Consider the following 22,194-nt stretch of genomic DNA (forward strand, 5'->3'; position numbering starts at 1 on the left):
CACACATCCTCTCTGCCCCACACCGATTTACAAACCTGGCCCCAGACTGCTCAACTGGTCCCAGTCTCTTCACTGAAACTCAGCTCTGTGTTCTTCACGCTTCTGGACCGAGGGTCCTCCACATTGCACAGTTGTTCACTTTGTTCCTGTATGAATTGCACTGAATATGCTTTATTTTCAGCCAAACAACACTGTGTAACAATTTTGACAGAACAAAAACCTTTAGCTTAAAGAGAAATAGCAGTATTGACAGCACTGACTCTGTGGACTCATATCACTTTTCCAGGTGAACAAATAAAATGGTCTCAAATTTCAACATCATTAAAGATGAAGGCTTGCAAGTACACAAATTATCTTGTGTTTTGTCATCTTTTATGGGCTCCATTAGACTGATGAAACCTTTCTGACACTTTCTAGCCCTTTCTGACAACTTTTTCTTGTGCACTTCTCTAGAAAATCAGACGTTTAAGAAGATGGAACTACTATTCCTATTTTTCATACTGAGAGCTGTTACCAAGTATCTTGAAGGGCTCTTCGTTAACCATGAAATACTAAGCAGAAGTGGTTAATTAACTGTGATGTGAGAACACCTGGGAACAGTCAGATATAAGCAGTGCTGTAATGTTGCAACTTGTGTTGGCTGTTTACGCTGTTCTCCAAGTACAAGGTTCACTGGGTATGGTGTCTTTTCATATTCATTGCTTAAAATCTATTTGCACATTCACCTTTTGTTCCTCAGCCCATGGTCTGAAAGTTTAAAGTGAACATGGGGAAACTGTGCTGTTTGAGTGTTACAATATTTACCTGTCATGTGCTGGGAAGAAGCCATTTGGGCTGTAGAATAAAATTTTGTGCTCATTTGTGCAGTCTACTTTATGCATGTCCAATGGATGCAGATTTTACCAGTGGAAAAATGAGGGCATCTCAACTAACTCTGCATCATGTGCCATGTGGCAAAGCAAATTACAGAGTATAAGCCTAACTTGAGTATTCTTGTCCCTGGCATAAAAAACTAGCTTTTATCTCTGTTATATCTCTGAACAACAACCACATTCTTCCCTCCTGCTGGAGGGTTAAGAATGCAAGTATTGGATTCTTAACTACCTAGTACAAACATGCTTCTCATTTCACTGTAAAAAAAGACAAAATAACAGGAGTAAAACCTAGGCCAGAAGAGGTAAAGATCTATTGCTGGGTAGAATCCTGACATATGGTATGGGGCTTTTTCCCTACATAGCTGTGCTCCAAGAAATAGTTTTGTGACAAAATGCAGTAGCAGCTTATTGGATCATAAGGAACAGTCTAAACTGTCCTTCTACCAGACTTATTCCTCCAGATTGCTCATAAACATCGTCTAAATTTAGCTCTGGATAGATACCTAACGATTTTATTTCAAAACATGTTGATGGCTGTCACAGTCCCAGGTCAGCTACAGTCCACGCTACAGCAATAGCCATTGTATCACGGTAAAACCATTGACTACTGACATCACTGTCTTGGTGAACATTCTTAAGTAAAGAATGATAGCAATATACCAAATCAATATTTGCACCTTATTCTTTATTGCTATGTTTAGATATCGAAAAAGCATATTTCTTCTTGTCAGAATCCATAGCTTTGATTCCTCTATTCTTTAGCAGTATGATTCCAGTTTCCAAGCCATACAATGAGTTTAAAAAGCCCATAACCAACAGCATCAACAACATTCCAGCAAAATATAAGCTAGTAACGAGCACCCTTTCTCTGCAATTGCACTTAATTCCTGGGAGAGGAATTCCTTAATTCCAGGCGAGGGGGTGGGAGGTGGACTCCACTCTCCCTACTGCTGATCTTTTCTCGCCCGAGAATTTCTAGTGCTTAATTAAGGGGAGCATGAATTCTTATATGAGCAAGAGGAAAGGCAGAAAATGTGGACACAATGAGAAAGAATAGATGTGGACTGGAGAAAGATAATGAAAAAAGTAGCACATGAAAAAAACCTCACCAAACCTCCCAAAAATAACCTAAGCAGAAGAGGTGGCCAGGGTACAGAGACAAGTGGAGGCTAGGATGGAAGAGTCTGGGCAACAAGGGCTTATGTGAGAATACTGCTCTGAGAGGTAAACAACCCCAAACAATCAAAAAAAGCAGCAGAGAGTGGAGAGAAGAGCAGGAGCAGGGTGAGTAGTATGAAGTCTGAAGTATAAGCAGACAAAACTACATCTATTATGTCCTTATGATCTCCTTGAGTTCTAACAATACCTCCAAATAACTCATGTCTATTTTATCAATGACTGCTCCTGATTGGTGTGAACTGAGTACCTTCATTCTGCAGAACACTTGGAATGAGTGCTACCGTGGCATCTGTTGCACAGGCCTTTGCACCTACTCACTCACAAGGCTTATCTACAAAGTTATGTATTTCACGTTGAGCTTTTGTATGTTCTACACAGTCCATGTGAGCACATTTCTTTTGTTTTACCTGACCTGCTCAGAGGTATGTTCTAAAAAATCCACGAGAAACTTCCCTGTTCATTGAGAGGGAGATTTTCTTGGTTGTGAAGCACTCGTAGCTCAATCTAGTATATTACAAAGCATGCAGCTATGCTGGGCTCCATTTTGTCCATCTTTCAGTTTAAGATATTTTAAGGTGTTTAAGATTTAGTGTGTGTTTACAGCTCACCCAAAATAATGAGGGAATTGGTTTTCTATCAGTTATTCTGGGCTCTTGGAGCTTGCCACTGAGGATGTACGTTGAATGGGCACGTATTGCATGCAGAAGGTCATAATAAGATAATATGATAATAAAAATATGATGATAATAATATGTAAATTTGGTATGTCAGCTTGTTATTTCATGTCTAAATTTCAATCTGATCATTCTTTGTGTCTTGCATATTGAGGTTGCATATTCCTTGGGACAGGAAGAGCGTGCTAAGCTTACCTAGAATTTACCCCATAAAATCATTCAACGACTCTTGCTCCGGTTACTTTCACTCACTCCCACTTGCACTTACGATCAGACAGGAAATCCTTATACTGCGCTAATAGAACAAAACCGGTTTCATAGGTATTATGAAAACTATGCACTTGGCTTCTCTTGTAATACCTTAGATGAGGTTTTCTGAAAGGTCTCAGAAAGCTGAAGAGGCACTCTGAGGATAGGATTGTGCTAATAAAATTGTACAATATTAATGTTAAACAAAGGGTTAAAGAAGTAAGGAAATCTCTAAGTATGTGTTCTCCAATCAAGAAGGAAACTCAGGAAAAACAGGAGACAAACAAGATGGCTTTAAGAGGAAAATAAACATCCACATACAGTTTATGATAGTATGAAAGGAAATCTTAGGTTTTAATGTTTAATTATCCAGTTCCTCAGGGCAAAGGTCTTATTATCCATACAAAATACTATAGTGTCCTAATTTTTTTTTCCACCCCTATTCCTGACACTACAGTCTATCACACAGTAATGCATTCTTCTTTATATCCTTGCTTGCAACAATAAGGAGAGCTCATAAACCCACAGGCAGCCACGCAGAGTGGAGCATGCATTATTGGCATCCTATCTTCTTGTTAAGCATTGCAGCCTTTAGGAACTCTTGAATCTTGGTCAAAGACTTTTGCCTTCAAAAGAGATCCGTGGTTAGATGCTCTGACCAGGCTGCCAGTGGTTTGAGGAGATGGAGTTTGGATCTACATTAGCATTTTGGCTCAGAACAGGAGAGTATTCTCTAAGCAAATCACTCAGTAGTCCTTGCACTGGTTCTATTCACAGTGCAGTTTTCATAGACCCAAACTAGATGCCTTTCAGAGCAACTTAAAATTGGAAGATGCTAAGTGCTTAGCAAGCAGTCTCCATCTTCTAAACAGGGACAAAGATCCAAACCAATATGTTGATAAAGCTGAGCTGCACTACTCCAGAGCATACCAACTATTTAACAATCAAGACCTCATGCAACAGCCTGAAATGATTTTCAGCAAATATAAAGGGCCAAATATCACATGTGGCTTCTTTTTTATTGAGGAGTTCAAGCCTTTAATTCTCTGCAAATTCATTGCTCCTTTCTCACTAATCGACCCATCTTCTGTTTCAAAAACCTTTCTCATCTTTATCTAACCTACCTTCTTTTGCCATGCTGAAACCAAATCTTTCTTTTGTCACCTTCCATTTTTAGTAATAGCAGTGGTAGCATCATCTTCCCCCCTTTTCTATTGTTATCTGCTGCAATGGTGACATCTACCCCAGAAATTTCAAATTTAAGTATGAACCTAGCAGAACTGCAACCAATATAAAAAAAAAAAAAAAAAAAAAAAAAAAAAAAAAAAAAAAAAAAAAAAAAAAAATTTGGGGAATTTGGGGACGCATCATCTTCCCCCCTTTTCTATTGTTATCTGCTGCAATGGTGACATCTACCCCAGAAATTTCAAATTTAAGTATGAACCTAGCAGAACTGCAACCAATATAAAAAAAAAAAAAAAAAAAAAAAAAAAAAAAAAGAAAAAAAGAAAAAGAAGTAATTGAGGTAATTGGGGACAGGCTGTTAGTTTGGGAGGAGTTTAGATGGAGAAAAAGAGATGTAAGGGATGTGAGAAGGTCCATCAAATTCAGAAAAAATGGAGTATAAGGGTTTAAATCATCAGAATACAAATGTAGGGCAACTCTGACAGTAGCAGCGTGGATGCCTACAAATAGCGAATCTGACTGGAAAACACCAAGTTCACCGGGCAAATACCCAGTTCACTGGGACAACCAACTGAGTTCCCTATCAGGTCTAAGGCTATATGACTTGGTAGACTCGCACCTTCATACTTATAGAATCTTAATTCAATAGGAGCTCTTTATCTGATTCACTAGATTTAAGAACAATATTAAACAGCTTCATAGCAGTACATAATAGCCTGCACAAGTGTAATAATTAATATTAGCAGTATGCTATTTAGCTAATTTGATTATTGATAATTTTGCTGTTCTTTGTCAATTTCCTTATACTGTATTCATTAATCAATAAACACCTTAATCAGTTTACACCAGTTTTATCTTAAGTCTCTGATTTAAAAGGTGAGTGTTAAGCCTCTGAAACACTGTATATCTGAGCTTGTGTGGACATTCTTATTCCTGGAATCACTTCTTAGAAGAGTCCAGGAGACACTGTAGTCTCTGACTCTGAGGTGCTCATTCCTGGACATCTTTTTAATGCCTTTTTAACAGAGAAACTTTTTAACAGAGAGCCTTTTGCCTTTCACTACTTAAGAATGGAGCAATGGAATAAATGCTAGATGATTTTATTTTGCTCTCCTTTGTGCCCCTTCACATTCATACTATAACCTGGATAGTCTCCATTGCCAATACAGATGTATTGTGTGACATGGAAGATTAAAGTTCAAGAAAAATTCAATACCTCTATAAACAGAACAACACATAAGCAGTGAAGATGGAACTACTTAATTTATTATTCCATGTTTGCAGTTCCATGACACTACTTAATTTATTGAATTAAATTCTATAAATATATGCAATATCTGTTCTAAAGTGATATGGAATAAATAAAATCAGAACTGTCTCTTTGATACAGTCTAGTGAGCTCATTCTGTTTAATGCTAAAATACTACTTTGGTGAGAACTTTTCTTGTTTTCCCATTAGAACACTGTTACAGTAGACTGTGAAGTCAAAAGTACGATATTTTCTTCTCACATCACTACTTCTTCCAAATGGTCTTTCTCTGAATGAACACACATTGCCTTCTGCATGAATAGTCAAAAACATTTGGTGTAGAAAAAGCTGCATATTTTGCTAGCAATTATCTATTTTTAACTAGCAGTTGAGAGACTTTTTTCCTGAACCAGTATCTTTATCTGGTTAAGTGAGTTGGTTAGTAGAAGGTTTCTGAAAAAGGTTGTGTTGTTTTTAGTAATTTGACATTTGCAAAGAAGTCATTTAGTTCCCCAAGTGATTTCTTATTATTTGACATTTTAGAAATTGAAATGCCATTTGCATACAACCTCTTGCATAATTAATATATTTAAAATGATTATTTGAAAGAGGTGTAACCCTGTTCTCCCATACTATGACTGTATAACTGAGGTCATAATTATCATTCAGCTATTAGTTATCCTATATTCAATTTCACAACTTACACAATGAGTCCCAGTTTCAAAAAAAGACCTTCTGTTGTTTCTTTTCTTTTTTCTGGTCTAAGCTTCTGATTTGCTTCCAGTGTCATTTTTGTTAAATAAGTTGTTTCAATTGTGAAGACAAAAAGCAGAATGTTTCTGCTGAAGATCAATCATTATAGATTTCAGGTTCAGGACCTGTTTTAGGCACTGTGTGCCTGTTTAGGTAGAGGAATCGTCGTTTAACTCTACCTTGGCACATGGACCCTGAATTTCAGCAATGACAATGAGTGCTGTACTTGATACTCAGGCCAGTATGGAGAAATGGGTGGAACATAGGAAAATATAACATTTCTAGAGGTATTATCATCTGTCAAAAGTGTTAAAACATCTTTATACATAGCTATTATATATTCTTTATAACGGAGGAAAAAGGCGAATCCAGAAAAACCCACCAAACCCCCACATTCTTTGTGCAAGTGGTATGTCTCCCTTATTAAAGTTGGAAGTACTAGTCATAACTGTGTGGTATATATTGTATTTAGGCTCCTGGAAAACTTTAGGTACATTTTGAAGAGCTGTTTAATCAGCATTGTGTGTAGCCACACCTTAATCTGTGATAAGTATTTTAGCAAATATTAGCTAGAACTAAATGTTGAACTTTTGTTATAATAAGTTTGTCTAGCCAGAACAAAGTATAAACATCTCTCATACAGAGCAGTGTCTAACCCAAAGAACGTGACTCAGGGCCAGAGGAAAGGATAAGGTAGTAGATTGTTTTAAAGAACCTGCAGTACCTTTAGTGCCACCAGATATTCTGAGAGTTAATTGTAGAAGGGTAGATTGTACTGTTAGGCTCAGCTCTAAAACCACAAATAAAAAAGAAAAAAATCACAACTCATGACACTGAAGCATGTAACACCCTGTGAGTAATAATTAATCATTGCTTACATTTTGTTTCTGTGTAAAAACAATCTAGGAAAGGATTTTGATGATTCAGAGCTGGGGAAGTCATGGAATATACGAAATCTGAAAAGAAGATAAGCAATTCCTCTAAATAGAAAGATACCAAGGTACTTTGAACTTTCAGTTTAAATATAAATAAGAAAAAGGGAGTTTTATAAAGATAAGGAAGAAAATATCCTGCTTTTCTGCATTCTACGTTACTTTCCTAAAATACAGTTTATTAAAAAATGAAAGCAAATGATTTACTTTTAAACTCAGGTCTGGTTATTTCTAACATTTATTTCCAATTTTTTATAAAGGTTGCTTTAGGAAAGCCCTGGGCTTACACTGAAGCTGCGTACTAGTTTTCTGTGGGATGCTTAAATGCCTGAGGAACAGAATTGTTGCAAGAGATACTTCATCAGACTGGTACCATTTCAGTTCAATTCCTTGCACCCTTGGCTTGCTGCTGACCATCAGTCATTGCTGGGAGATGTGAAGCTTAAAGCCCCAGAAAAAGAGGTTTTATAGCAAGATATAAAAGAATAGAGGGAAGTAGAAATCCTACTGAAATCATAACATGAATAAAATTTCCAAAGATGAAAAGAAAGAATAAGCACGAGAGGTTATGAACAGAGTTAGAAAAGATAAGGCAGAGATAGAGAAAAAGGTAAAGGAAAGTGGGAAACTGATACAAAATAGTGTTAAGAAGGCCAGTATTTAAGTGTGTTTGAAATAACTTCTGTGTTAGTCTCTAATAAAAAGTATAACTTAATATAACCAATAAAGGTTCAGACTAGAGTAGAAAGAGAATAGGTTGGAAAGTACTTAGATGATTTCAACTAGGCATAAACAAATTAAATTCAGCTTCTGACAGTTTGGTGATTTGGTCCAAAAGTCTTAGTCCAGTTATCTCTGAGAGCTGTTGAATGGATGAATGAGGTTCCGAAAGAATAGATACAGCATAGATAATTTTTTGGTATACACAGGTGAGCTGTCACCAGACAATCTGAATTTTGTTCCCAAAAAGCTGATGAAACTCATAAGTAGTTTTGTAAGTAACTAGAATGTAACACAGCGAAAAATAACGACACAACATTTTCGATAATGAATTATTTCAGAATAAGCTAGCTCTACTTTTGCATGGTAGTACATATTACAACTTCATTAAAAACCTTCCATGGTGCTGTCAAGATGAAGTTAAGGAAAAAAATACAACATAAAGGGAGAGAAGTGAAGGACAGACACAGCTTATCAGAAAGCTATATTTGTGTTTTAACATCAGATTGGAAGAGATACATCATGCAAGGTGTTACAGAAGCTTTTCCTCAGGTAATCTATATGATAATCTATATGAATACACCTATTCAGTGTATTCATAAATGGCTTGACTGAATCAATGCAATATTTGCAGAAATACCACACTAGAAGTTAGTTTCAAGTAATTTGGAGGAAAAGAACATAATTGAAGATAGCAGTGATGAGACAAGGAAGTGACCTGAAATCAGATAAAAAACAAGAACCGTACATTCAGAGTAGCCAGGCAGTGCAAGTGAGACTTCCACCTTCCACCTGTCAGGGAGCAGCAAAGGCCAACTCTCCCCTCAAGGATAGGAAAACATGGTCAACAAAGCAGGGACCACTCCAGACAATGCCCAGTCCCACCGTACTCAACAAAGCAGTCAAGGAAAACAGATGGCTGCCAAGCTCAGCCAAGAGTCCAGATCCTCAGGCAAATGAATGGTAATGAGGCAGGGCCAAGGTCAAGCCAAAAAGTCAATCTGCAGGTCAGACCTGGTGATAGCAACCAAGGCCAGAGACATAGTTCAGTGATCATCAGGGAGGACCACAGTGACAAGGCAGGCCAGAGTCCATACTGGGAAGTCAGCCTGCATGCCATGGGCCAGAGCTTTGGGGTTCTAAGCCAAGCACAGCCGTGACTTATCCAGAGAACAGCACCTCCACAACAGAGATCAGGCAGGCACTAGCAGCCCAGGGTAACCTTACATCAGTCTTCTGGGCCCAATGGAAAAGGTGTGTGGGTGAAGGTTTCAGGTGAGGCTGGTCAGGGCCATTAAGATCTACCAGAGTCCTGGCAGTAGCCTCTCTTCCCAGCAATGTGTGACCTCACAGAGATCTGGGATCATTGGCACCTTAATGTAGAGAGACTTAATTGCTGTGGAACGTCACTGGGCCGTTTCAGGACACATAGAGGTGGGATGGGGAACTGGGAAAGGGATGTGGCAATGTGGCATAGCATGGCATGAGAAATTCAGGGCTGGATGGAGGGGGTCAGGTTTGCTATGAGAATGTAGGCCACCACGTGTGGGCTTAAGGCAATGAAAGGCCCCAGGTAGTCTCAAGGAGTCTGGTCTACTTTTGGTGAAAAGGAATTTTGGAGGGGAGAGGGAGGATTAATTTTTCTAAGATTACTAGTGGTAGTATTTCTTCACATTTATGGGTTATTGCAAAGCAAGGTGCAGGAGATAAAATAATGTAATAAAATATATGTCAGCTCCTGCATTAAAACAGCAAGCAGCTTAGATCCAAGTCTTTTTAATATTTTATATCATGTGTGAATTTCTGATTGCATTACTCATTATTTCAATTCTTATTGCCTCTGAGAAGACTTTGCTTTGTCAGGGTTAGGAACTAGATGAAGTTCTGCTTGTGCAGTGTTTTGGTTAGTTATTTGCAAGCAGGACCCTAAGAAATATGGATGTCTGATTAAAAAATGAGAGTTTCTACTTTTCTGGTGAAGAGGGCACTGATTGCCACACCTGAGCCTGCCTGGTGGCTGAAGGCAGTTGTACAAAATTACATTCCATTTCAAGGTACACAATTGATCAGTCTCTTGTACTTCTGAGAGTTGACAAGTCAGGATGAGTGAGTGGTAAAAGGAATGTGGATTTGGACCTTACCCTGTAGAGTCTTGGCCATTCTCCACTTCTGCTGGTTGCTTTTTGTGTAGGACTCTAACTCGTGTGAAAGCCCAGAGGAAACATCGTGCTCCCCTATCTTGTTTGTGCTAAGAATTTTAGGACAGTGTGCAAGGCTTCAAGTTCCAGTATGAATGTGGCTGTGCCACAGTAAAGATTCTGTAATCATATTGGTTCAAGCCAGGAAGCATCTTTGTTATATAACAAACATACAATGCAGTGTGCCAAAAAATAGAGTACAGTCATGTAGAGCTTCTCTTCGCCTGTTGATAACTTAGAAGACTGACACTAATGAGGTCCCTTGATAAGCAAAGGCAGAACTAAAAGCATCCTAACTTCAAAAGGATTTTGCGCTTCAAATATTAAAGTGATGCAGTAGAGAGAAAGGGCTCACAGTTGTGGAATCCCATGAGTTAAGTCAAACTGCTTGAAGATTAAAAGCCATATCTGACCTTATATCACAGATATATAAATGATGGAAAATCTGTTCAGAGGAGATTATTGTCCCTGTTTCTGTACAATTTCTAAGGGAACTTCCCACAGGGGACTGTACGGCTGAAGTTTGATAAGGCTTGACATTGCTGGGGATCACATGAATGATATACATGACTTTATGAGCATCAGGCAGGAGCTTTTCCCACACGGACATGCCTGGTAACCATCAATGAGGAGAAACATCAGTCATGCTTCATGAAGGATTTTAGGGAAGTTGCGGGAACTGTGATAACGTCCTAAAATAAATAGGAAGATTTAAAATGTTAAAAAAATAAATATATTGGAGTATATAAAAAAGAAAGATAAGGCAAGAAAAACAGAGTGATTTCCAGGTTGAGATTTTACTATCCTAAAAATATTTTGTGTTTCTCATCAAGCCTTCAAAATTTCCCAGTTTGTGGCTACTATGAGTGTCTAACAGCAACAACTCCCACGATGCTTATGTAGGGTCTCTGATCCCAGGAATGAATGGTTCTGTGCAAGTAAATGACTTATGCAGGTTACCTTAATCAGGTGATTGTGAAGCACTTGGTACTCTTGGGTTTCAGCCATCGGATCTATTTTGCTGTGTTTCACAGTCCTTGTGTGAGCCTAGCCAGATGCCAGGAGCTCCCTTCTCAGTTGTTCAGTGTTTAGGAATGGGACAGAAATAGTGTAAGAGTGGGAAAATCAAGCTGGTGAGATGGTGTATGTGCTAGATGTGCATACCTCTTGCCCGTGTAAGTTTATGAGCTGTCACGAAGCCAGCAGGGGCTGCCTGTTAACTTTTATGCAAATAGAATAAGGACACTGGATATAAAAATGAGAATATACTTTTGAAAACCAGTTTTGAAAAAAATGACCTGTTTATGTGGGAAAATAAAATAGAGGAGAAATTAAGTGTTGCATTCAACAGGAAGACCTCAATCCCAGAGTTGGATTTTTAAAAGTTTGACTGCTTCTGATGATCATCAGTTCAAAAATAATAAGCAATGTGGGGAAAAAAAAATTCAATTCAGGGGGAAAATTCAACTCAATTCTTAAGTCTTGAGTAGCTCCCTTGGCTTCTCTTGAGGCTTCTCAAATTCACTCCAGGAGCCAAATCCCTTTTCAGTTGTGCTGTGCAGTCATTTTATGAAGCTGACCAGTGTCTTGCATGGATTAGAAGGAAATTACTGCTTCCACGAAGGGGCATAAGATAGGTAGATAATATTTCATATACTGGGGGGGGAGGGGTGTCTTTTAAACTGTTTTTAATTGTTGTGTTGCTCTCCTGTTAATAAGATGCATGTCGGGGTAGGCCTGATATCCTAGATTTTGTGAACACATCAAAAGAACTTGAGTAGTATGTAAAAATGGATCCTGAAGTGTTTTTTGAGAGTTTTTTTCCTATAAAATACAGAGCAGCTAGCTTCAATTCTCATAATAGTCCTTTTGCCGTTATAGTAATTCTGAAGTAACTTTGCCCTTAGAACTTTTTCATCTGTTCTCAGATAAAAATCTCATACTTTGAGTCCTGCAGATGCTTTCAAATGGACAAAAAAGAAAGAGTTTGCACACCTACTTCTTCTATGTCTTTTTTTGGAAGGCAAGACTGCAGCTGGCTGAGATGTCTCTAAAAATACTAAGCTTTTTCATAAGGAGTGATTAAACATTGTGGACTGGGCATAATGTTTAAATGCACTAAAAGATGAAAGCTTCTTGTGTTCCTGATGGTGCTGCTATATGTTCTTGAAGTGAACATAATTTTCTTGATTTGCAGTTACTTCTCAAGAGCAAAACGCACTTTTGTGATTTAGATTTGAGGATTGTTATCTTCAGTCATTTTATGTTCCCATCTCTACAAATGTGTGCTTTTAATTTGAAAAGGAAAAAAAATGGAATCCAAAGTTTTTGAGGTTTAGTAGAAATGAGTAGGATTTTCACTATTTGGGAAATGCTAAATGCCTTTTCCAGGATCAGGGTTTCCTTGTAGTTTGGGTAATCCTAATATCAAACAAAGAGTTTGATTTCCAAGAATGTATGTGGTAAATAATGTGACAAGGAAGAACTGTATCTAAGTGATCAAAGACCTTGTGTGTAGTGATAGGTTTAGCTCCCACAATGATAACACATTTGATTAGGGAAAAGTGTAATCACTGGAGGAAAAACATGGGGCCCAACAACAATGAATTAGAAATTGCATGACAAATTGCAAATTGCAATTTATTATATCTCTCTATGGCAATGAAATGCACTTCTTTTAACCTCTGTTCCATCTCTTCTTTCTGTATAAATCTTGGTCTAGGGTACCAGATACAGAAATAGACATGAACTTACTCACAGGAGTAGCAATAAACTCAGGTTTCTATTCAACGATCGAGACAACTTTTCTTCAGCACAGTAAGAACTTTTATTATGTAGTCAATGTTGGCAAGTAAACGCAAGACGACTGTTCTGCCAAAGGACACAGACCAGAAGTCTAGTGGGTTTCAGAGTGGTCTTCCTCTGTAGACCTCTTGTTTGCCACTGGTAGTGCTTACCTTGTCACTAGAAGAGAAGGGAAACAGAACTTGGTGTAAGTAAAGGAATCTCTTTTCTCTGACTTGGTATTTATCTCTTGCAAGAGTATGTATGAATTCTTGCTGGGATGTTCCTGCCTCTAGAGGAGGCAGGCAGTTTTCAGATTTTCACACTGAATTGTGAGCATATCGAGATCTTTTTAAGACATTACATGACATAGCTAGAGAATGTTTCTCCCCGATCTGAAATACCTGTTATATTATCATATTGTTACTTCACAAACCAGAACAGTGTTATCTGCAACAATTGATACTGTAATTAAAAACAAATTTAAACCAAGATATACCTATCCTAGAAAAACTGAAGGGGTGCACAATTTTTTTAAAACCCTGTTTTCATTAGAAATAAAAAAAGCTTGAAAATCCCTATGCATTTTCAAGCTGAGGATTTAGTTTTATAATGAAATTTCTTCTTACCACATTTATTAACATATTTTTATTTGCTAATAGCCTTGTGGGTTTATATTAAAAAATTAGTCTTTACTTTTAATTATGTGATGAAGCCAAAGCCTGGCAAACTTTCCAAAAAGACCCCTCTCATTCTTTCTCAGTGTTAACCGTGATGTACATGCCACAAGGAAAATGCAATAGCTTGATTTTCTGAACTGTATTATTGGCTTGAGGGAGGATAGCAAAGACTTGCTTTGACAAACAAACTCATTATTAATGCAGGAATAGGATAAATACACTATAAAAGGATACCAAAATGCTATTTAACATAACTATTTATGTCTTTGTAAGAAACATTCTTAAAGGCATTAAACCTGCCTTTTTTTTTTTTCTCTCCAGTTTCATAAGAGGAATCAGGCTTAGACAGTAGGAATTAAAAGAAAAGAGACAGTGAAAAATAGATTTGTTACACCTGGGATGCTAGAAAGGAACTCATTTGTGAAATAATTGTCTGAACTGAATTACAGCCTCCTCATCTGCTGCTTGCATTCAGCACTCTAGGTTGTAAGTCCTCATTGCTAAAAGTTACAATCTAATAGTAATAGTAATAACACTAGTAGTAGCACTAGACACTTCAAATGATGATGTGTTCCCTTTATGTTAAGTATTACACAAATAGAATTGAAATGGAAAGATCAAGGGAAAAATATATGCTGTTATTTTTCCCATTTCACATCAATGAGTCACAATACATTTAAGCAAATTTCCAATGTTCTCCTGAATTAGGGTTTGATCCTGGAGCAAGGGTTAGAGCACACCGACTACATCTGAATTAATCTCTGCTTGCATGCTGCATTTTCTCACTGCCTCCTGCTGCTTTGATTGTTCATGTTAGGCACCTCTCGTAGCACATGCAGGACACATGCCTCAACTTCCTTTGAGTGAAAATGAGTGTGCAGGGAAGAGAAGACTAGGTTGTAATCTTCACGTTTTCACTTAAAATGGAAGAGGATCATGACAGGGGATGTGTCAAGGATTGAGAGCTGAACTAGAGGGGCGTAGCTGTTTTTGATCAGAGGTCCATCTAACACAGTATCTCACCACATAGCGATCAGTGGAAGGTGCTTATGGTGGAGTATAAGAACAGACAATCATACTCCAAATACTCACCTAGCTATCTTTGTTCTTTTAACACAATTAGCATCTTTTGTGTTTCATAGCCATTGATGTCTTTTTTCTCCACAACAGAAATTTTCCAATCTCTTTTTAAACCTACAAGAACTCTAAAATTTCATCAATTCTTGTGGCAAGGAGCTACATATTTTAAATCTAGTCTTTGTGAGGTGTTTTTTGGTTTTTGTCTTTTTTTTTTTTTCATTCTGAAAGCATTGAGCCTAATTTCCTTTGCTGCTCCTAGTTGTTACTGAAAGAAACAGAGAACAACTTCCTACCCTCTGCAGACCATGCTTGATTTTATAGGTCTCTAGCATATTTTCTCTCCAGTCACCTCTCTTCACAGTCTAAATTAGCTCTTCATGGATAAAATCAATGTAATATTCTGATACTTCTCATCTTTCTACCACTTTGTTTTTTTCCTCCCTCCTACAAACTTCTTCAAAATCAGGAGCAAAAACACACGTGAAGTTCAAGATGCAGATCTCATATACATTTACAACAGCATTATGCTACCTGGTTTAAAACTGGATTTTCTTTTTTGTCCAAAAGTAAGCACTGTTTTAACAAAGTGTTACATAAGGGGCATATCAGAATCCAACAGTGTACATACAAATTTAGGATTCTTCCCTGTCATACTTTTCCCAAAACAACTTTGCAAGTTTCCTGTTGGCTCACTTTTCCAGTTGTCATGTTCCCTCTGAATGGCAGTCTTGTCTTGGAGAAGCAATATTATTTGCTCTTCCCAAGCCCTTCCAGCTTGGTGTCATCTGCAAGCTTGTTGAGCATGAATTCTCTCTTGTCATACAGGCTGTTTATTGAGGCATTAAACAGAAGATTGAAGATGTTAGTCACTTGTCCTCCTCTCCTAATGTTTTTCAAAGTTTCAGAAGGTGTTTCCTCTCAGGCAGGTCGCTCCACAGTCTGCAGTGGAAGGCATATTAAAACATTGCCTTTTATCAGAAGCTTTTGCTTTTTCTATTTCAATCTATTATCCAGTTGCTTTTTTTTTTTTTTGGTAATAAATGTGAAGGTGACCGAGGCCCTTCTGCTGACCAAAGGATTGGATATGGCTTTTCTTTCTGAGGAATGTTGTCTGAGAAATTCATTAGAATGTTAAAGAACATTTCAGATCCTATATTAAGGAGTGGGCTGATGCTCCACATTCAATATTAATTCTCTCAGTTTTAAAACATCTTGTCTTTGTTATATCTGTTTCTCTCTGATACAGCAAGGAAAGGAATATTTTGCTGCATTAGATTAGAAAAGGTAAAGGTATATGAAACTAAAAAGACCAGATTATTGAATGCATATGATGCATTCAATAATTGATGTATATAAAAAAACCTGTGAAAATAAGAGAAAAATGTAGGATACATTGACAAATATGATGTTTCCTTAAAATGTCTTTTGAATGTCCTTTAGTCGTCTTGTGCTCATCCTTTTCACTGACAAAGTAGAGTAAACAACAGGTAATTGTGGATCTGGGGATTATTTAAGAAAATATTCCTCTATTTGATGACTACACACTCTCTTCCCCTGCAGAGCTGCATTTGCTAGAACCTGTATAGTCCATGTACGGGTGGTTTTATCTCATGTCTCCTCGTTAATCAGAGGACTCAGAATGAGCTGCTTTCATTTAGTTCAGTTGTTACCAAAATTTATGACCAGCTTGTAGTAGTTGCACCTAGCAGGTTCCCATCTCAGAATTCAAAAGTCATCCCCAACTAATTATTTGTAGCCTGTAAGCATTAGCAATTTACCTTAAATAACTTTTAAATGCTTAAAGTTATGCTTTTTACCTACAAAAGCAACATAGCTCAGTCTAAGATTGAAGGACCAAGCATGAAACTAAATGGAGTACCTGGACCAATCTGCAGAGCTTGAGTGGGTGGGGGTCCCAAGTGAGGCTGCTCATGGCACTTTAGGTCTGTTTCTGCACTCATAGCATTGCATCCATGGATTGCCTAAAAGGCTTTCTGAAACTCTTCAACCAACCAACTGAAATTCTTATTGATAGGGTAAAATATTCTGCTCCATTTTAGCATTGCTTTTTTTGTTCTCTTCTTATGCAAATTTCTTCCTGGATTTTCAGCTCCATCTGATCTAAAAGGAAGCATTAATCTGCATGTATTCTAGAGCTGAAGCTGACTGAAGTCACCATCTCCTTCTTATGTTTTACATGTGATGTAAATCCAAAGTATGCTGTAATAAGGGATTCCAAACCACAGTCAATTGTGGTAGCCAAGAGGGTTTTAGGAGACCTGGCTCAGTCAGTTCCAAATACACATGACCTGGCAGGATCTCACCCTGAGTTCATTTTGATCTAGTCAGGTGCAAGACACATCCAAATCAGAAGCAATGCAGTTGCAAAGCAGTGGGAGTAATGGCAAAACAGCTTACCTATACGTGCAAAGCTAGTTTGGAAATAGTTTTGTTTCTGAATGTATTCCCTCCTCTAGAATAAGCTGATACCAGATTTTTCAATCTAGTAAATAAAGGAAGACAAGTTGCTCATTAAAAGTACCTTATACCTTGACCATATGCTGCTTATAAGCAGCTGTAAGTGTATTATTATTGCAATGAAAGTAGCAGATCCTTAGAGAAATGTTCCTGTGAAAACACAGTCTGCATGTGTCTGCAAGACTGACAATCCCTGTAGTGATTAACATACAGATACCCTTATGCTAATCTCTCAGTACAATTCTTATTGCATCAGTCTACCTCCAACTGTGGAGAAATTTTTGTTTCATATTTGTCTGAAAGAAAATAAATGAAACCAATAATGTCTTTTAAAAATAAATGTTCCATTCAAAACAAGAACAAAGGCAGGAGAGTGCTGTGATTTGAGCCACACCAGACAGCTGATGGAATCATTTGGGTAGGATGTATGGTCCATGTGCAGACTATACCTCAGTAAGCAATACCTTGGGGTGACAGATAATTTATGCCATTTGCCCCATCATCAGCTGAGAAGGAAAGTGTGATTCTTAGCTGGCCGACCAGCCAGAATAAGCATGCCTCTGAGCAGCCAGCCAAAAAGACTTCCAGACTGAAGATATGCTGGTTTGTCCGCATACCAAGACACTCGTGTTTTCCTTGTCTTGCTGCCCAAGGAAGTGCACATGCAGGATCTCGGACCTCTGTGGGTCTGATGTGGTTTTGCAGGCAAGTGAGGCTGTCAGTGCACGAGTATGTTATAATACTACTTTAAACAACTTTTTTGTTTGTTTGGGATAGGGAAAGGGGACAGCGGATTTTGGGGGAAAAGGAAGGAGAAAAACATACTGTAGCAGAACAGAAGGTGGTGCCTACTGTCCTTAAAGTAAATATGTTTAAAAGTTCACCCACTTGTTTGTTTGACATGGCTAAATCCATGCAGTTGTCCCTTCATAAGTTATAAATGAGTGATATACAGGCAATTGTTTCAAATTATAAATGTTTCAATTTTTAGCTAAAGTAAGGAAACAATTTATCTTGTCCTGCCTTTCTGAAAGATTTTGGCTATGTCACTTAAAAGGTCAATCACAAGGCTTTCATCTGGAATAACTTTATTCTTCTTGTAACAAAGCACTTTTGTCACATTGAAATGGTAAACTAATCATAATTTTGTCATTCTTTAAATGTTAAAATGCAGGCATTGCTGTAAATAGAGCTGCTACAGACATGGTCTTATGCATATTTATTTTTTTTGAAATCCAGCTCAGATGTTCTTAATCCTTCCAATGATACTTTTCTTTAAGCAATCACCTACATGTGGCCTACAAAACTGCATGGAGAAGAGCAAGCTCTATTGTAGGACTTCCAAAAGCAATAGCTGATAAGAAGATATCCCCTTAGCCACCCTCTCCTACAGATTTCATTTCCTCGGCACTTGGGTATACACATTATCATGTTTGCACTTAGCATAATGGCTGGCAGAAACCTCTGTCAGGACAGAGAAAAAGGGAATGTATACATAGGTGTATGTAAAAGACATATCTAAGTATAGAAATGGGAGAAAAAGGGGGGAAAATGTCATAGTGAGGGTGGTTAAGCACTGGAACAGGTTGATGGGACAGCTGGTGACATCTCTGCCCTTGGAGGTTTTCATGACCCAGCAGGACGAGGCCCCACACAACTTGATGCAGTTTAGGAGGTAAGGCCTGCTTGGTGCAGGGGGTTGGACTGGATGACCTCTGGAGGTCACTTCCAGCCTATACTTTTCTGTGATATTATGAATCAGCACTAACCAACCAGTAACCTTCTACAGAAGTAAACTGTTTGCTCCAGGAGATTCTCTAGCTGCTCTTTTTATCTCACTAGCTCTTAATCTGGTTCTTCAGTTATGCCAAATTAGCAAAATTAGCATTCCTTTGCACACAAAATAAGCCTTGTTCATATGCCATAATTACTTTTACTTCCCACCTTGCAAACTTAGGCAGACATCTCAATGATTAGATGTTATCGCTTTGTTGACAGTCTGACTGTGCTTTTGAACATCTTTGTGTCAAGGTCGAGATACTGACTTCTTGTTTGTGGAACACTGCTTATGCATGTGTCTTAGTCCAGGGGCACTTCCAATGAGTAAGATTCATGGGGGACAGGAAAGAAAGCAATTTCCTCTTGTTCCTTGGCTCTTCTCCAATTTTCTTTCTCCTCTCTCTCTACATTTTGAATCAACTGCAGACTTCAGTTTAGCCCCTAACCTGTTTGTTCTCTGTTTTCCTGGAACTTCTTAACCCTTTTTTCATTGCCAGGGCTCACTGCTCTGCATACTATACTTTCCAGAAGTAGCAGGAAAAATGAAAGAAATTCACAATGATTAAATTAGTTATGAAGTATTAGAATCTATCAAATTCAGCCTTGGCAAAGAGTAATGTCAAACATCATATACAGCAATATCTCAACCTCTTGTATTTTCATTTTTCTGGTGATTGTTTTTTTTACAGGGAGACTCTGGATAGGTTGTTGTTGGTTTTTTTTTTCCACAATACATATCTGGGTGCTTACTCTCAATCTCCAGCAATCTATGCGATTTTTGAAACTATCCTATGGAAACTATGTTATAGCTAACAGGGCTAAACAGAGAATGTGGATGAAAGGATTAAATCTTAGCAGTATGAATAACGTTTTCTCCAAATATTAGACTCACGTGATAATTCATAGGAGTCCCAAGCCCAAAGTCAGAGTGTTTTCTCAACTGAAGGTATATTTTTCACTGGTTTTCCATGTTGATAAACACTACCAACATCTTTCTATAAGGTAGAGTTATATATGACAACTGCACCATTGACATAAATTATGTTTTTAAACTGTAGAGGTAGCACATCCTGGTGATCTGCTCCTGAAATATCTGCTGCAGGAATCAATACAAATATTCTCTTGTAAGTGACTGCTGAATGGAATCACTCCTAAAGTGCTTAAACACATTCATAAGGAGACAATTTACAGGCTAGCAAAACCTAACTTTCTATTGAAAATGTCAGCATTGTCAGCCTTGCATTTTCAGTTTCATTTCCCAGCAGATATATTGTGTAGTTCAAAGAACATTTAGGCACTACATGAATGCTCTCCCTTAGCTCCTAAATATGGACTCTTATCCATCCTAATACTGATATTGCTGTGCTGTATAAATTGGGGTGTCCTTTATATCTGCCTATAAAGATGTCTACATTTGCAACTGACCATGACACAACCCAGAGAGTGCTCTCCCTGTTCTGGGAGCTTAGCTGAGTGCATTTGTGCCCAGCTTAATGATGGGGGCTGTGCTGAAGAAGCAGACAAGATGATACAACAGAGGTCCCCTCTCCTTGCCTTGGGAGATGTCTTTATGCTGGAGTTCTCTCCCTTGGTCCCCACCTGAGCTGTGTTGCAGCTATCCCTGAGCCTGCCCACCTACTCTGCTGCTCTGGATCCTGACCCTGGCCCACGCCCTGGACTTTCCATCTTGACCACAGACTTGTCTGTCACTGTATACTTGGCTGGAAGCTCACTGGACTTTGGCTTACCCTGCTGACTGTCTTCAGACCGGCTCTTCATCCTGACTTTCTGGTGTGATCCCAGACCTGCCTCATTGCTGTGCACTTGTCTGTAGGAATTGCCACATGGACTTGACATTCTGAACTCTTGGCTGAACCTGGAGCTCTTGCTTTCCCCTAGGGAACAGCCAGCCCTTGCTGCACCCTGAGAAATAGACAGCTGCTGAGTTGCCCTAAGGTAACAGGTCCCTTTCCCAGGTTGTTTTTTTTATTTTTTTGTACGCAAAAATCAGTAATAGGGAGATAAGAGCCCTTTGTGAACAGTAAAGAAGCTTTAGATCCAAGAATTATTAAGACTGGATTGTACTTAACATGAAGAGTCAAGGAAAACTACTGCTTGTTAGCTGACCCATAAAAATGAAACGGGGAATTGCAACTTTGTTGTGCTCTCTAAGATTCACCCCTTTCAGAGAGACCAGCTATTAAAAGCCATAGAGGCAACAATGACACCAACATGATCTTTAAGCAAAACAAAATTGTTTTAGTGTTATCTAATGTGGATCGTATGGAAATCAGCCCTTTGCACTAGTCACAATTTGTGTATTTGACCTTATGTCCCAATGGTATCATTGGGTTTGTTTTTTCTCTAGTTGCTGTGAGGTGTAATTCTTGTGCAGCCACTGGAAAATTCAGTGGTTATATAAGACATTCAAAAAGTTGCTGTTTGAACTCTTCCTATCTATCTGTCTTATTTTATCTGTTTGTAACTGGTAATTATGAGTTCATGCTGATCTACAATTTCAGTTTCTACAGCAGTGTTTTTTACTAGTCATTTGGGTTTAGTGTGTCTTATTCTTCTCCAGTAACACATTTCAAGGTGTGGAAGTAAGACTGAAATATTCATAAAGTTCCAAACCAGTTGCAATTTTTTGCGCTGTATTATAGTAACAGGAGCTGCCCTGATTGAAAAAAGGGGCACAACAGACCAGAAAGAAAGGTGAAGGGAGAGCAAGAGAAAAGTAGGAAAAAAACCAACCCATGAAACTGAGCATGATAAAACAAGAGAAACACAGGCTGTAATAAAAGATAACCGGAATAAGGAAAAGTAAAAACAGTGGGAAGAGATAGGCAGATAATCATTAAAAATAAAATATAAGTGTTTGGTCACCATCCAACAAATAGGTTAGCAAAATGTCAATTTTTATCTAATCTTATAGCCGTACAGTTGACATAACTACAGAAGCTGAAAGACTAACAAGCCAGCGTGACATTTAAGTTTCTGAGAGAAAACAAAAAACTTGAGGTCAAATACAGGATAATAAAATGAAGAAAAATTGTTGCTGAGAAACTGCTTCTAAAAACAATTAAAGGGGTCATCTGTTCTTAGAGACTACAGATCAGACTAGCTGAATTTTAAGAAATGGTGGAGCTATTACTTTCTTGGGGTAATTGTTTCTTTGGATAACCACCCCAAAGTCGATGTTTTTGAAAATCAGACTTTTCATAGATTATTAGTTGCACTTGTCGTGTCAAAGAATAAATCAGATGTGTCTGATAAGACCTGCCTTCCTTCACAGCTTGTTTATCAGTATCAATTCTGTTTCTAGTATTTAAGTCCTCTGTTTTAGTATTCCATGGTGTGTGTGTGGGGGGGGGGGGGG

Source organism: Calidris pugnax, unplaced genomic scaffold, assembly GCF_001431845.1.
Source record: "Calidris pugnax isolate Ruff unplaced genomic scaffold, ASM143184v1 scaffold8, whole genome shotgun sequence".
Classification (NCBI taxonomy): domain Eukaryota; kingdom Metazoa; phylum Chordata; class Aves; order Charadriiformes; family Scolopacidae; genus Calidris; species Calidris pugnax.